Below are 15,370 nucleotides of genomic sequence, written 5' to 3'. Positions count from 1 at the left end.
TTTTTCACAACCTAACTGTTCTTGCCGTTGTTTTGCCGCATGTCAGTACGTCCCCACCCAGACCGTCAAAAAGTGACACCAAGAGTCTTGACCAAGCACGTCTAAATATGACGCTAAAGGAGACTTTTTGCGTCAATAACAAAACGCCAAAGGCACCTGACCAAGCGTCATTTTTTGGCAGACCTTTTTGGCTTTCCTTTCCAGGAGGGTCTGGCTAGTCCACACAGCATTCTGAGATGGGAGAAAAACCTGCTCTGGTTTATTGGCATTTCTTTAAACCAATCACAATCGTCTTGGGTGGCGCTAAGCCCCGGACACAATGACAGTGCCGCTGTAAAATAGCCTCGGGAAAGAACTTGTTTTGGTAGAACATGTCTACGTTCAAAAGTTGTTTTAGTCGTGCAACAGAAAACTCAGATTGGACAGATAGTCTAGCTAGCTGTCTGGATTTACCCTGCAGAGATCTGAGGAGCAGTTAACCATAGTCCTCACAAATCCACCGGAGTTTAGAACGCCAACAGAAAGAAAGCGGAAGGAAATGGACATCCGGCCTAAAATGACAGACATCTGGCAGAATTTCCGGTGGCACCGGAGTAATCCCTGAAGTGGAACGTCGTGGATATATACTACTTTATAACAGACCATCATGCATTCATCATTGCAGCAGAGATTACTTCAGTCACTTCTAAACTTCTTAGAAAGTCTGTGATCACTGCTTGCCTTGTTGTTCCTGACCTCCCATTTTGTGTACTCACATTTGGATGCCTTTATGTATCTTATTATTAATTGTTGACAAGCTGAGAGAAGGGGGCCGGCGCAGAAGTAAAGTGCACCGCTCAGCCGGATGATAATAATTGTAATGTAGGCTGGAATTTAAAGCGTGTCCTGAAATGATGTTTACCTACGGAAATGGCTTTCTTAGTGGAGAAAATGCATGATTGTTAACAAACAAGGGCGTTGTCTGGGTTTGGTTATTAATAAAGTGAGATTGAGCAGACGCCACACTGCTGTCAAAGACAGGAAGGGATCATTACTGCAGCTGGAGCTGAATAATACTTCTTTTGGAAATGTTGCTTTTCTGACTTCTTGAAACAATTTCTTGCTCCCATCTGATAAAGTCAGGCTTCGTAAAAAAAATATGACAATGACTAGACCTTTAAAGGCCACATTACATTATGGTTCATATGCAACGCCGTCCTGTTGACGTCTGTGTGCTGCAGGCTTCATATGATCATATATCATCCTCTGCTGTGCCATTGGTGTCTTGTGAACTTTATTTCAATCGTTGAATATTTTTATACACATGACTTTAAGCTTTGTCTTGATCTTGATATTATCCTCAACAAATACATTTGATTGTAGAAATCAATGAAAGTATGTTCTTGTTCTTAAAGCTATAGTGCGTAGTTTCTGTCTCCCCCATGAGGAATTCTAAGTAACGACAACAAAACTGTCGGCGCGTCCACATGATACAAGCCTTCCATGATGCACGCACCAAACCCCCCCTCCTCCACAGAGTTGCTAGTAGCCAAGGAGAACACGGAGGATTATAAAAACATGATGGACTCTTCAGAAGAGGTCATTATCTTCACTCGAGTTTCTGTGCGGGAAAGTCGCCGGACGCCACAATCTTCTGAACATAGTCATACTGAGAGATCCAGAGAGAGTTGTGTGGAGCTGATAGTCTTAATTAGCTTTGTAGCAACTCATTTGACAATGGCTTGAATGTAACCGACGTTCATTAATATCAAAAAGCTACGCACTTAAGCTTTAAGACTCAGATTACAGAGAATTTATACAGGGTTGATTCTCCCTAATGTGATGTCCACTATCAATTTAATATAATATCATAAAGATTCTCACATCTGCACAAGCCTGTTTGGCCCCTTAGTGTAAAGCAGTTTGCCATTATGGATCTTCTAATTTCATATGCAGTGATTATTACAGCAGGGAATGCTGGGAATACTTTTGATTGGAGCCTGCAGAGTAAATGAATTGTCCTGCATCCGCACAGCAGTCTCTGGGCGAGAATGAATTAGACTGATTGAACACCTCAATAAGAGGGAGTATGACTACACACACACACACACACACACACACACACACACACACACACACACACACACACACACACACACACACACACACAGGGAAATGCTTCTTCCGTCACTCAAACACTTGCACACATGCACAGTCTCCATCATACACACAAACACGATCAATTCACACATCAGGCATTGTATTGATCAGGCTATTTGCTGGTGGGTCCCCTGCCATGGCCTTTTAATTAAGAGGGGAAAGAAGAGACAGAGACAGGAAGACTGAAATATAGATGAGACAAAAACGATAAATAAAACCCGTTCACTTTTTTATTGAAAGTTAGTTAGTTAGATGAGATATCTTAATTGTATTTCTTCGTTAATTGGAACTACACTTGCATCCAGGGCCGTTTGGGAACTTTTTAAAGTGTGCTTATTTAATTGCATTGATTATTCATGCTAAGTTGAAGGAATAAAAGGATCACTTTTTTTAGGATTGCGTTGGTGAAAGAATTGGGTAAAGGTGTTTAAACCACAAATAGCAACTGTCCAATTTAAGTGATAGATTTATTTTATTTTAATCCATTTGTTTTTTCAATTGACAGACATTTCTTGATCCTTTCGGATCAGATAATTTAACTGATGTCCAGCAATCTTGCTGGCAATGTTAACTATCCTGTGTAATTTATTTTTCTATGTCACTGACAAAGCCAAATACCAGGCAATGGAGCAGAAAGTTAAAAGACTCTCAACAGAAGAGCGATAGCAAAGGACCATCATGTCTTTTTCTACTCTCAACTGTCTCAGCTTCCGCATGAAATACAGTTGCTGCAGACCCTTTTTATAGATGGCATCAGTGTTGGTATTCCATGATAGCTTAGCATCTATTATTGTTCCTGAGTATTTATACTCCCCTACCACTTCAATCCCTTGCCCCTCTATAGTCATCTGCTGGTGGGTCAAGCCCTCACTTCTAAAGTCAAATATAATTTCTTTAGTTTTCTTTGTGTTTAGCAGAAGACAACTGGACCTGCACCATTCTATAAACTGATCTACAAAAGCCCGGTAGTTAGTTTCATCGTTGTCCCGTATCAAACCTACGATCGCTGTATCATCAGCATATGTTATTGTAACATGCTCCGGTGTGTTGCTCCTGCATTCATTTGTGTACAGGGTAAATAAGACTGGAGAGAATGTACTTCCTTGTGGAGCCCCCGTGTTTGTAATAATGGGAGAAGACACTGCTTCATTTACCCTGACACACTGCACTCGGTCAGTCAGAAAGGACTCAACCCATCTGATGACGTCACTATGCACTCCCAACTGCAATAGCCTCTCCATCATAATGTGAGGCCTAATGGTGTTGAATGCAGATGAGAAGTCTATAAATAACACACAAACATATCATTTGGGCTGATCAAGGTGACAATAAATATTATGGAGCATATACAATAAGGCGTCATCAGTGCTCCTTTCTGTCCTGTATGCAAATTGTAGAGGGTCAATAACACCTTGCACATCTCCTAGAACACATTTTAAGACAATCTTCTCAAGACTTTTCATTACAATAGATGTTAAGGCAACTGGACGATAGTCATTTAAGGCAGATGGTTTTGCCACTTTTGGTACCAGCACTATCAGTGAGGTTTTCCAGGCCTTTGGAATGTAATGTGTGTCAAGAGAGATTTGAAAAAGCTGCCCGAATATAGGGCTAACTTGTTCCCTACACTCCTTTAGAACCCTTCCTCTGATCTTATCAGGACCCGCTGCCTTTTTTGGATCAATCTTTTTGAAGATTCTATGCACCTCCTCAGCCGTTACAACCAGGGGAGGGCCACAATGAAGTTGTTGTCTGATAGAATTACGCTCTGAGGAGAAATCTGATGTTACAAAACTGCTACAAAAGGATGGATTTATTTTTTATTTTTAAAAGTATATCTGGATCTAAAGGAAGAAACGACAATAGAGCCATCATTTATAAGGAACCATAATTGTACCTATTGATGTAATGTGTGCTATGATTTGTAAGGTTATTTCTTTTTAAATGATGCTCTTGTGCTGTTTGTTTTCTCTGCATCTTGACTTGCAAGTGGCAGACAAGGTCAGAAAGGGAAGGATGAAAATGACCGTAAGAAGCCATGAAAAAGCTAACAGTGCAGACTTGTATGAAAATGTGAAAACATGTAGGTTGAAAGGTATCTTCTGTTCAAGAGCTCAATAGAACACAAACTGCACAACATGATGACACGAGCCGTGTTTCCATTCACATATTTGTATGCATATTTTGAAGTATTGCATTAGATAAGCTTAAAACTGAACAATCGTTTCTCTCGTAGATGCGTGTAGATGGCCAAGGCCAGTTGTTTTGTTTCCAGTCAGAAACCTAAATTGCATTTTTATCAAGATAATGAGGAAACGTTCTAACACTTCTTGTGAGTTGCCAAATGTTATTATCATGTTCCATTTGTTTTCCTACAACATCGGTTTGTAGAAACTAAAACATGATCATGTTGTATGTGAAGGCACTCGCAGCACTTGTGTGAGGTTAGGGAAAGACCATGGTTTTGGTTTAATATTGAAAATGTCAACAGTGACTTGAAGTATGACACAGGGCGTATTAACCGAGACCACAATCGTTCCCAAACCTTAACCAAACCTGCTTTTGCCGCCTCAGGATGCAAACCTCAGTGACCTGTGTCAAAGTGCAACACTTGGTACCACATTTTTTGAAAAATGCTGCTAGTTGATATTCAGGTAGCAAATATGCAAACTTTAAACAGAAAGGCCACAGCTGGCTGGGTCTGGATTTGGACCATCTTGCTGAGCGACTGATTTATAATGAAAGGGATGTCATTTGGAAGAATAATGCCATCAAGGCTTCATTGCTACACAGCACATTAACAATCTAGCCTGGTCCTACCAGACTCTCGTACATTTCATTTGTACAGAGAGTCTGGCCACTCTCCATTGACAAGTGTTAACTTCCTTGAAGGCAGGTACTCTGTTGAAGTTTAAAACTATTGGATCTGCCCAGAGCCACTCTGGATCTGCCATAACCAACGTCGCTAACGTTTGGTCGTGACGTATGTCATGCACATGTGCAACAAGAGGGGAGACAACAACTATCAGCTTATATTTAGCATTAGCATCGCTAGCGTTAGCCTTAGCCAACTCCTTCACCACTAACGGAGCAAGCTGGAAAATCTAACTTTTCCCGAACCCCGTGGGGAGGAGGGCCACAACATCATGGCCACCAACACAAGTCAGCAAAGATTGTTCTTGCTCGGGCTTTAACTTCTGGATATTCGGCAGCGTTGCCACAACAGACCGAATGGCTTCGCTCGCATCTTTCTAACACACGTCCTCAACGTCATCGTTCTCAGCCACTCCCTCTGTTCGCTGATTGGACCACCAAATATTTGGTCGGAGAAAATCCAAGAATATACCGCAAACCCAGATGGAGTACTGAAGGACAATGAAAATTGAGCGGAAGTACGTAGGATGTTCATTTTAACTCCTCCACCACAGAGAGCACAACACATAAATCAACCAGCAGATTAGTCTTTATGCTATCTGTGCCCCGTTCCTCCGCAGGCGCACCAATGCTGACACCAGGTCACTGAGACAGACCTAGTTTTCCCCCCCAGTGCACAAGGAAATGGCAAACCCCCTCCAAACAGGGACATATTGATGCAGGTGAAAACAAGTGAGCACGGCCACCAAAAAGGTCAAAACATACACACACGTCCTTGTCTCTGAGCATAGAGTGACTGTTTTCATAAAATAATTCAGTTTTTCTTTTTTGTATCATGGAGATCTTTCCATTGGCGTAGGTTTAGTTTCAACATTGAGGGGGACACATGGGGTCTAGGGGGTCCTACCCAATAAAGTTTTAAGCATCAAACACTTTATTTTCTGCATTCTGGTGACTTTTCATGCAACAATTTATGGTGCAATTGTCTTTATTTATATTAAGGAAATTATTATTCTCCTGTATTGTTAAAAACTTTTTGCATATTCAAAACATCATCACTTGTTTCGGGATGTTTTTTTTGGCAGGAATCATGTACATTTCAACAACAAATCTGTTAGAGAATGAGAGCTTGTTAAAGCATGAAACTCCTAAGTTTAAATCTACATAAAAGACATGAAATTATAAGAAATCACATCTTTATTTTTACTTCCTGTTGTGTTCTTTAAAGGAACACGCCGACTTACTGGGACTTTAGCTTATTCACCGTAACCCCCAGAGTAAGACAAGTCGATACATACCCTTCACGTATCCGTGCGTGTTGTAACTCTGTCTGAAGGTTCCACCGGTAGCTTAGCCTAGCACGGATCCTGGAGGTAACTGGTTCCAACTAGCCTACTGCTCCCAATAAGTGACAAAATAACGCCAACATGTTCCTATTTACATGTTGTGATTTGTAGAGTCACAGCGTGTACAAAAAAACAACGTAACATGAAACACAGCCATCTTCTAACGGTATATAAACTGGGAACTATATTCTCAGAAAGGCGAAGCTCTGCTACTTCTGCTACTTGGGCTAGGGAGTGATTTGCTTTGCAGCAAGCCTTTCTGAGAATATAGTATATAGTATATAGTAGACACAGTTACTGTTTTCCGTACGTGTTTTGAGCCCCCTGAAGGGTTATTTTTGACCTCTTTTTGGTGAGTGGGTTGTCTTTCATATTTTTTGAGGGTGAAAAATCTACCTCTTCTAAATATTGGGGGGGACATATCCCCGGCACCAACCCCCGAAATATACGCCTATGCATGGATGTGTAATATAACCTGGACACAGCATTGGAGGCAGAGCCCCGTTCATTCCTAATTCCTAGTTCAGTGGTGCCAAAAATGTGCAACTTCCGCGTAGAAAACTACAAAAATGATTGGCACTGCTTGAGCCCATAGAGAAGGCGCGCTAGAGACCTCCACCGGCTACTTCCGGGTTAGCGCTCCGCTAACTTGAATGGGAACTAAATGATTTAATCGTGCCGCTCTTCTAGACTTTCCGAATGTCATCGGACCAAATGGATCAAATTTTGATAGTGAAACGAGTCATTTTGTGGGGGGTTGTGACGCTCTAAATAATTCATCCACTGATTTACAGACTCTTTTACCATGGAAGTCTATGGGGGAAAGTATTTTTGGGCCACATGGCATCATGTGACGTTGTAGTTCCAATGTTTGGCCGCTATGTCAAATTGGCTTGAAAGCCTGGCGCACTTCCTGGGGAAACATTCTCATAAAGGAAGTGATGTTTTTTCTGTTTTTTGGACCAAGAATTGGGTACTCAGCAGCACAGTTGGTAGTTTTTGAACTGAGAAAGAGAGTCACCTACAATATGACAAAAAAACAAGCGTAGGGAGGTCTTAAGACACACAAACACACACACACACACACACACACACACACACACACACACACACACACTTACCTTTTTTGGTGTCAATTTATGGGGATCTCAATGTATGCTTCACACACCAAGCACTTTCTCTCCTGCAACATTAATGCAACAGAAATGACCCTTGCTTGAACTCTGCAGTGTGTGTGTGTGTGTGTGTGTGTGTGTGTGTGTGTGTGTGTGTGTGTGTGTGTGTGTCCATGTGTGTATGTTTGTATGTCTGCGTGTCAAGTGTTGTGATGAGTGCCCTCCATAGCCGAGTCATGTCTCTTAACCCTCCCCAGCCAGCCAAAGGGAGACGTCTCACATCAATTATTGAGCCACAGAATGAAAGAAAAAGGGTCTCGGAGAGAACGAGGGAGTGAGGCAGAAAGAGACATTGAGAGATAGATGTAGGAAAATAACAAGACAGACGTGGATGGAAGAAAGTGATGGATGTATGGAGTGAGACAACAGAAAGACAATACTATACGTGGTACACAGCAATGGAGATGGAGGGAGAGAGAGAGAGAGAGAAAGAGAGAGAGAGAGAGAGAGCAAGGTGTGACTCATAAGGGGAGTGTTTAATTCATGGTTTGGGAGAGAAACAAGCGTTTAAATATTTACATCTGTATGAAATGTTTTAGACTTGACCTCATCGCTCATACACACTCAGGTCATTATAGAGTAGAAGTTAGAGGCGAACAGGGCGGAAGTGGCATTTTTGGAAATAAAAAATGTTATTCATGCACAAACTGGTTATCAGGGAGGAAGCATAGACCAACATACAGTACACTGTGAAGACAAATGTGCTTTATGTGGGCTAAACGGTGTATTATAGAGTGCATTAGACTCATTTAAATCACAAGGTGGGGTTGCAACAGAGTTTTTTTCAAACCTACAATCTAAGAAACATCTGTGCATTAACAGTTTGATGACATGTGAATGTGATTCACAGTTGTACTTTTGTTTTTTGCATTTCGAATGGCATAATTTGTGCTCCGACAACTTTTGACGCCAACGGAGGTTGGTTTTGGGAGATTAAAGAAGACCATGTTGTCTTTTTCAAAGCTTTTCCCCAAGTTTTTTGATCTTACAAACTTTTTTCCGATGTTTTTATTGCTTCTTTTAACGTTTTTTTCCCGACATTTGGGAAGTTTTTCTTCAACATTTTCAGAAGTTTAACAGAGCATCTTTGTATGAGAGAATTTAAAAAAACAGAAAATGTTCTGTGTTTTAACTGTAGCTACACACAGAATTTCCATTTTTAATTAAGGAACAAAGTCACAAAGTAACAAGCTGGCAGAACTTTTTCTGTTATTTTACAGATTTATTTCTTAGAGTGTATGTTATTGCTGGCAACTAACGACATCTTTAAATAAAGTAACCCAATAATATGTGTATTGGAGTGAATCTGAATAAACTTATATTATACTGAAAAAAACATGTATAGCCTACAGTAGAACACAAGATCACAAAAGTTAGAAAAAGGTAGAAAAAAATATAAGGAAAGCCAGAAGAAATGACAAAACAGCATACGGAATAAAGCATGCTGTTACATAAAATATAGTTTGCAGCGTCGGAAAAGCAGAAAATTCATCTGACGTGGCCATCTGTTCCCAGCACCTTTCAAATCACCCCTTAACCCAATTTTTGCAGAACAGATTGTCACATATTCCTCTTACTAACAGTGTCAAAGTGATGGAAGCAACAATATGACCAGTTTCATAATCTAAAGCTGTTCAGAGCTCCCAAAAGCTGCACTCTCATTGACTGTTCAGTTATTCGCAAGGATCTTCCTAGTCGGCATCAACGATGTTAATTGCCAGGATAATCGCCTGAATATCAGGCATTCACCGGCAATTCCCGTGTCCTGCAGCATAGTAGTATGGATGGAAAACGCTCATGAGGACAGAGATCGTTTTGGTTTTGTGATTGAAAACGTGTGAAAAAAGTGTGGATGTTACCTTAGACTCCCTTAAAGCTCTGGTGTGTAATGTGTTTAGTTGTTCATTATCAAAATCTGTGTTGCCTGTTCACAAACTTGTCCTTTTTCATGAATATTTACCACCACCATCAATTCCAAGTATTCCTTTTGGCTTGAAATGTTACATTCGCATGAACTGGGGTAGACGCTCCATATTCATGCTCCATCTTGAAATATGTTAGCCGGTAAGGGACATACAGGACATACTGCTCCGCCTTTCGCGTTTTCGCTGTCACATGATAAACTCACAGGTGCTAACGTAGCTTCCCGGCCCCGGCAAGTTTGAAGAAGGATACATGGAGGACCACACGTATTCAAAATCCAAATTTCAGGAACAGGAGTCTTCTTCTTCGCCCAGAAAAAAGAAAAAGGATATCGAAAAGAGCAAGAGACCGGCTTTTTGAAGCGTGAAGGCTACCGTAGCTGTAATACGTACTTTGAACTGCGTGGCGCAAGAGAGTTGATTGCGATATATGATCTCAACGCTAGATGGGATAAATTGCTACACATTGGACCTTTAAAAATGACTCCATTTTGTGAGTTGTTGAGTTAAGGGGACTCCTTAGCTTCCATAACCACTGCTCCTGCTGGTGAATAGACACACCATTGCAACTGGGGCATGTTCAATCTCAAAACGGTGTGCAACGTTTTGCTAAGGTTTCCTGGTTGAACAACATGTTTCCTCGGAACAGTGTGAAATGGTGTGCTACGGCTTTGAGATATTTTGTGGCCACATAATGTAGAAAAGGATCATTTCTCATTTGTTAATACACAATTTATTTTTTTTATTGTACACAGAAAAAAGGAAAATCAAGAAAATCCTGCATAAGAACTGAAATGTTAACACTTTGGTGTGGTCTGGTATGTTTGTTGTTTAACAGACTACTAGTTCTTTCAGATTTAAAAAAACTAAAAAAACATAAAAGTGAAGACATCAGCGCCAGTGTTTGCTCAAAGAATTAGATTTTTCTCTTTAATCACCCCTCCTGAAGAAGTCTAATCTGCTCTGATTGGTCAGCATTTCCAGGTCTTCAATCTCTACCCCGACATTGCAGCCGGGGGAATGATTGTAACGTTCTCATGAACCATATATATGTTTTCTCTCGTTTGGTGGGTGTGTCTCTCGTTTACTGGCTGTGTCACAGGTGTTACCTAATTAGCATAGACGTGTCTGTAAACCCGCGGTAATAAAAAGGCAGAGTGCTTGAGCACACAACAGGGTGTTCAACATACCCCCGTTTCAGTTTAAAGAAACCTGTTGCTACGTCTTCTCAGAGGTGAACGTGGCCCCGGTTTCCACACACATGGAGCTGAGGGGTGTTACAAGTTGGCCTAGCGTTCACTACGTCCTCACGGGGGATCTAATTATGGGCCACGGATCTGCCTGGGCCCCATCATGTACTGTTTGTAACAAAGATTGTAGGTGGTTTCATATGTACCCTTTTGGTAAGGGTAATATTGACAGTGTTTCTTCCAGCCTGTGAAGGACATTTATCTGAATCTATTGGCGAAAAATCACCTCGCCTGGACTCTACTGAGATATTGGGACTAAGTTCTTATGGCTTCTCACACGTATGTAAAAGCCTCATATATTAACTCCTAAAATAAATTAATAATTCTGTGAAGTTTCTTATTTGCATAATGATGAAGACTTATTTCACTCACTGCAGATCTGTTTTGCTGCATGGAAGCCACATTTTTGTATTTCAATGAAAATACTTCTTCTAGTCAGTGTAGGAGGATTTTGAACACATCAAAGAACATTGATGCATTCCTACTTCAGCTCAAACATAATGTGTTAATGTAAATTAATCTGAATCAATCAACCTATTGTATGTTCAGCCGAATGAACCACTCTCTGCAGGGCCGGTCCGGTCCAGTTCAATGATGTTCCCCGTCAGGACACTCTCATAGGTGCAGGAGTAGAAATTCCTCCGGTTTTTTTTTGGTTTTTTTTGGTGAAATAACATGACAAAGAGAAAAGTGAGACATATAAGGAGAAGATAAATGTACAGACATTTGAGGGGTTATGATGCAATATGATTAAAGTCTGATATTATTTGATAAGGTTAGATTTAGTAGGGGGTGTGCGTGCGTGCGTGCGTGCTTGCATGAGAGGGAGTGATACTTGGGCAAGTTGGTGTGTGTGTGCGTGTGTGTGTGTGTGTGTGTGTGTGTGTGTGTGTGTGTGTGGATGTTTGCATGAGAGGGAGTGATACTTGGCAGGTTGGTGTGTGTGTGTGTGTGTGTGTGTGTGTGTGTGTGTGTGTGTTTGCATGAGAGGGAGTGATACTTGGGCAGGTTGGTGTATGTGTGTGTGTGTGTGTGTGTGTGTGTGTGTGTGTGTGTGTGTGTGTGTGTGTGTGTGTGTGTGTTTGCATGAGAGGGAGTGATACTTGGGCAAGTTGGTGTGCGTGTGTGTGTGTGTGTGTGTGTGTGTGTGTGTGTGTGTGTGTGTGTGTGCATGTGTGTGTGTGTGTGTGTTTGCATGAGGGAGTGATACTTGGGCAGGTTGGGGTGTGTGTGTGTGTGTGTGTGTGTGTGTGTGTGTGTGTGTGTGTGTGTGTGTGTGTGTGTGTGTGTGTGTGTGTGTGTGTTTGCATGAGGGAGTGATACTTGGGCAGGTTGGGGTGTGTGTGTGTGTGTGTGTGTGTGTGTGTGTGTGTGTGTGTGTGTGTGTGTGTGTTTGTATGAGAGGGAGTGATACTTGGGCAGGTTGGTGTGTGTGTGTGTGTGTGTGTGTGTGTGTGTGTGTGTGTGTGTGTGTGTGTGTGTGTGTGTGTGTTTGCATGAGAGGGAGTGATACTTGGGCAGGTTGGTGTGTGGAGCAAGGGCCAGGTTATGTTGAATGATGACGTGCTTATATTCCTTATGCACATTTTGCTAAAAAAAAAAATGAAGAAAAAGCATGTTAAAATTGGCAAAAAACTAAAACCAGAAAGATCATTGGCTACATATGGTGATGTCAGAACTGTGAATGTAGGGACTTTAACAGCTTGGGAAAGCGGAAGAACTAGCATAAATCTATTCAAAAACAGACAAATAAAGTCAGGACTTAAGACACAAAATAATAAGGATAAACATACAAAGGCTGGAAATGTAGAATAAACAATGCTTACTAAAAAGATCTATTCCTTTCTGAAGAATCCATTTAAACTTTCTACTGAGACGTGCATTTACATATTGCTGAGCATAACTGGGATTTCCCTCACTGAGTTAGACCGGAGACTTTTCCTCAAACACACCTTCTCTTGCTAATATTTCTTCATATGTATAAGTGAATAAATGAATGAGTCTGTCTGTGTGTGTGTTTGGGGAGTGATTGCACGTACATGCTGTGTGTCTACACTTGCCCTGTTGAGCTCAGTATTGAGAGTGATTGTGAAGCAATCGTAGTGATGAATGCACATATTCCAACAAGATGTCTATGGAATAAATCAAGCATGCTCTTTCGCTGCCCTTGATGAATGGCACATCACACGTGGAAATGCACATCTGAGCAAAATGGCTTCATATGGATAGGAAACAGTGAGTCAGATAGAGAGAGCGAGAGAGAGAGTGCTAGTGGAAATGAATGAAAACATGCTTATGTAATCATTGTTCATAAGCCAGGTGTGATTTTTAAAGATGACTTATCTCCTCCTAAGAAGAGGACGAAGAATGTATAAAACTATTGGAAAGACTTTTAACATGTTTAGTTTTTAATGACCAAAAATGACCATTGTTCTTAATATTTCAATCATGTCCACTAACTCACGGTTCATAAACTTCATTTGGTGTGTAGACATAATCAAACCAAGTGTTTGTAATATGAAAATGCATGTTTTGGAACTAGATCAATTTTGTGGCTACATACTGTAATGTAGCAAAGGATAATTTCTCATTTGTTAATGCACTTAATGTTTAATAGTCCTAAAACTGTACAGCGATAAACAAACTTAAAAGGAAAATACTGTATAAGAATTAAAGACGAAGACATCAGCGCCAGTGTTTCTTCAAAGAATTTGATTGTCTCTTTAATCCCCCATCCTGAAGAATCTGATTGGTCAGCGTTATATATAGTGTATATGGTGATTGTGAAAAAGTGTTTTTGTCCCCTTCCTCATTTCCTGTTCCTTTGCATGTTGTCACACTTAAGTGTTTGAACATCAAACCAATTTAAACAAGTCCAAGGACAACACAAGTAAACACAAAATGCAATTTGTAAATGAAGGTGTTTATTATTAAAGGAGAAAAAAAATCCAAACCATCATGGCCCTGTGTGGAAAAAGTGATTGCCCCTTGTTGGAACATACTATAACTGTGGTTGTCACACCTGGTTCAATTTCTCTATACACCAGGCTGATTATTGCCACACCTGTTCACAGTAAGATCCACTTAAATAGAGTTGCCTTGACTGTGGTGCAGAATCCTTAAGCCCACATCCATGCCGAGACCCAAAGAAATTCAGGAATAATTGAGAAAGAAATGTTGAGATCTATCAGTCTGGAAGGGTTATAAAGCCATTTCCAAAGCTTTGGGAGAATCAGCGAACCTACACAGGTGAGGCAGTGTCCTGATGGCGAAGACATGGAACAAGTGGTGAACCTTCCCAGGCCGAGCCGCCCAAAGAACTACCAGGCGCAGCGAGCTCCACATCAGAGGTCACAAGACCCCACAACAGCGATCCAAGAACTGCAGGCCTCACTTGCACCTCAGTTAAAGGTCCTTGATAATACCTCCACCATCCAGGGAAAAGACTGGTGAAAATGGCTCCATGGCGTTGGAAAACTACCTTTGGCAGAGCATCAGCTCGTCTCAGTTTCTCAGAACACATCTTGATGATCCCCAAGACTTTTGGGACAACATTCTGTGGACCGATGAGACAAAGTGGAACTCTTTGGAAGGTGTGTGTCCAAGTATCTGGCGTAGAAGGAACACTGCATTTCATAAAAGAACATTATACCAACTGTAAAATATGGTGGTGATGATGTGATGGTCTGGGGCTGTTTGCTTCAGGACCCTGGAAGACTTGCCGTGATAAAGGAACTATGAATTCTGCTGTCTACCAAGAGATCCTGAAGGAGAATGTCAGGCCATCTGTTAAGTGTACTCAAGCTGAAGCGACTTGGGTTCTGCAGCAGGACAATGATCCTAAACACACCAGCAAGAATTCCACCACCGAATGGCTGAAGAAAAACTAAATGAGCTTTGGAGTGGCCTAGCCAAAGTCCTGGCCAGTGAATCCTATTGAGATCATGTTTGTGGTATGACCTTAAAAGGCCGTTCATGCTTTCGGCCTCTGATGTGACTTGATTAGATGATTCTTACCTTTAAAGATAGGTGTTAAAATTTATCAGAGGCATAGCAAAGCCTCATTTGCCGTTATCATGGCAGCTTGATTGCAGTTGTTGCTGCTAAGGGTGGCCCAACCAGTTATTAGGTTTGAGACAATCCTTTTCTACAGATGTGATCTTTGGATTTTTGCAACTAATAATAAACACCTTCATTTACAAAATTGCATTTGTGTTTACTTGTGTTGTCCTTGACTATTGTTTAAATTGAACGATGTTGAAACACTTAAGTGCCCGACAATATGCAAAGAACAGGAAATGAGGAAGGGGACAGCACTTACACCACTGTGTGTGTGTGTGTGTGTGTGTGTATATATATATATATATATATATATATATATATATATATATATATATATATATATATTAGGGCTGTAACAATACTCCAAACCCACAATTCGGTTCGTATCACTGCTTTTGACCCATAGCATCGTTTTGTCATTGATTACATGCCACTTTGCAACACAGTAATACAACAGAGACCTTATTTATTGATATTGATTGATTTCAATATCGATTGATCCAACACCAAAGATTCTTTTGTACCTTAAAACAGGGGTCTTCAACGTTTTTTAAGCCAAGGACCCCTTATCTGAAAGACAGACGGAGCAGGGACCCCCTACA

This window comes from Sander vitreus, chromosome 2 (genome assembly GCF_031162955.1).
Source record: "Sander vitreus isolate 19-12246 chromosome 2, sanVit1, whole genome shotgun sequence".
Taxonomy (NCBI): domain Eukaryota; kingdom Metazoa; phylum Chordata; class Actinopteri; order Perciformes; family Percidae; genus Sander; species Sander vitreus.
Note: the sequence above shows the minus strand (reverse complement) of the source record.